The 2,316-nt window shown below is 45.4% G+C and overlaps 1 long non-coding RNA gene across 1 annotated transcript in view; it reads left to right on the top strand.

Moving 5' to 3' along the window:
• LOC111827948 overlaps positions 1-2,316 on the top strand; it is an 8,016-nt gene that overhangs the window by 4,720 nt on the left and 980 nt on the right. The window contains exon 2 of the long non-coding RNA XR_002831694.1: positions 2,183-2,299. This is a non-coding gene — a long non-coding RNA (uncharacterized LOC111827948). The remainder of the gene's footprint in view (positions 1-2,182; positions 2,300-2,316) is intronic.

Here is a 2,316-nt window from a genome sequence, read left to right as displayed (position 1 = left end):
CCAAAAGGGGTTGTGACCCACAAGGTTGAGAACCGCTGCTCTACTTCTTCAACCTCGCCATCTTTCCAAGTAAAGGTTGCTCCCGTGCTTACGAATGAACCCTTTACAACATGTTTTCCTGAGCCAGTGGCTCGGTCCAGGGGTGTGTGGTAAAGGTATAACATTTGTTTTCCCAGTTTGGTGCCAAGCCCTGACTGGTAACATTTGTCTGTCTCCATGGCCCATTTCAAACTCCCACGGTGACATTACTGGGCACGGTGTTGGAAAGGGGTCACCATTATCTCATATTTCCACCACGCAGATAAACAGATGTCTATAACCTCGAGAGCACAGATAATAGTAAAGTGTAAAACCATCAGGAAGAGATGCATGTTGAGCATTACCTTTGCTGTTAATTGTATGTTAATACAACTTGGTGTTTAATGGGCCACTCCACAACCAGCTCTCGGAATTCCTGAAAATGTAACCATTGGCTCTAGAGAGCCAGTGTGAACCAGCTCCAACACCCCGCTCACTGACGGGGCGTCCAGTCTGTCCTCCCACATCTGTGCACCTCATCGTTTTCTGTCATCCCTCAACACTTTAAAATGCACTTACCCGGTTGCATGCCTTTTTAGGATCTATAGATAAATCGACATTGATACATGAACCAATAGTCATATTACACAGATTTAATCTCTCCAGTTAAACATTTTTCTATCTCTTACCAGTATGGGAAGTATGTATTTTATTGAAACACTGATGAAAAACGGGCGTATCCCCTGGTACATTATCCAGTATAATCCTCAGTCATTGCAGGGGGTTGTGGTCCCGTAGCGCAGCCTTCCCGCCCCCTTTCCCTCTGTACATTTAAAGAGGAAGATAAAGACAGATCCGGACATGTGAGAGTGGCCAGCATCCGAGTGGGTGATCCCTGGGGTCTTCTATGCCCACCAGAGTTTTAATAACTGTGCCTTGGTTTGGCCTTTTAAGGATGAATTTTTAGGACTTTTTTTGTTTTCTTTGCTAGTATTTCCTTTACACGTTTGACATACGATGTGCCAGGGACTGTGCTAGTTTCTATGGCTAACCGGTGAGTAAAACTGCTCCCTGCCCTCATTGGAGCTTAGCATCTAATGGGGAGATGGTGTCCCCGAAAGACATAAGGTGCAACCATGCCGAGTGCATGGGGCACGGTGAGAGCCTGTGAGAGGGGAATTCAGCTCGAAGGGGAGATCCAGAAAGGCTTCCCAAAGAAAGCAGCCTTTGAAAGTGAGAGCTGAAGGATGAGAAGCTGTCAGCCTGGTGATGTTGGAGAGGCGCATTCCTCGCAAAAGAAATCGCATATATTAAGCCCTGAGTCAGGAGGGAGCTCGGTGTGTTTCGGGAGCCCTAAGCGCGGCGAGGCCTCAGAGCAAGTTAGAAGCCAGCCCGGCAGGACCTGCGCCGACGTCAGTGACGGCGAACCTATGACACGCGTGTCAGAGGTGACACGCGAACTCATTTTTTTTGGTTGATTTTTCTTTGTTAAATGGCATTTAAATATATAAAATAAATATCAAAAATAGAAATCTTTGTTTTACTATGGTTGCAAATATCAAAAAATTTCTATATGTGACACGGCACCATAGTTAAGTTAGGGTTTTTCAAAATGCTGACACGCCGAGCTCAAAAGGTTCGCCATCACTGGCCTAGGTCCTAGTTAGACCTGATGGGTCTTGTGCTAAGAACAGTGGGAAATTGTTGAGTTTTAAGCAAGAAGGGGTGACAAGAATTTCATTTTAATAAAAGTCAATGTTGGGAGCAGGGATGGAGGAAGGCAAGAGATAATGCAACTTGAACGAGGGAGGTGGCAGAGATGGAAACGCATAGGTATATTTGAGAGATTTAGGGGGCAAATCTGGCAGAACTTGATGATGGATTGGATAGAGTAAGGATGAAGGGCTGACTAGGATGGATTCACCAAAGCAGAGACCAATGTGAATATAAACAGGCTTGAGGAAGATTAGAGCATTCCTTTTATTTCACTTTTTAAAAGTATATTATTTTTATTGATTTCAGAGAGGAAGGGAGAGAGAGGTAGAAACATCAATGATGAGAGAGGTCCTTGATCGGCTGCCTCCTGCATACCCCACAATGGGAATAAGCCCGCAACCCCGGCATGTGCCCTTGACTGGATCAAACTGGAACCTTCAGTCTGCAGGCTGACCCTCTATCCACTGATCCGAACCGGCTCGGGAAAGGAATTCTTCATTTAAAGGCCAGTAAAAGAAGATAATCCACAAAGGAGGAGACGTGGCCACAGATCAGAAGAAAACATGTAAGTGAAGAGAACCA

Source organism: Myotis lucifugus, unplaced genomic scaffold (genome assembly GCF_000147115.1).
Source record: "Myotis lucifugus unplaced genomic scaffold, Myoluc2.0 scaffold_254, whole genome shotgun sequence".
Classification (NCBI taxonomy): domain Eukaryota; kingdom Metazoa; phylum Chordata; class Mammalia; order Chiroptera; family Vespertilionidae; genus Myotis; species Myotis lucifugus.
The sequence above is the reverse complement of the archived record's forward strand: the minus strand, read 5'-3'. Positions and strand labels throughout refer to the sequence as shown.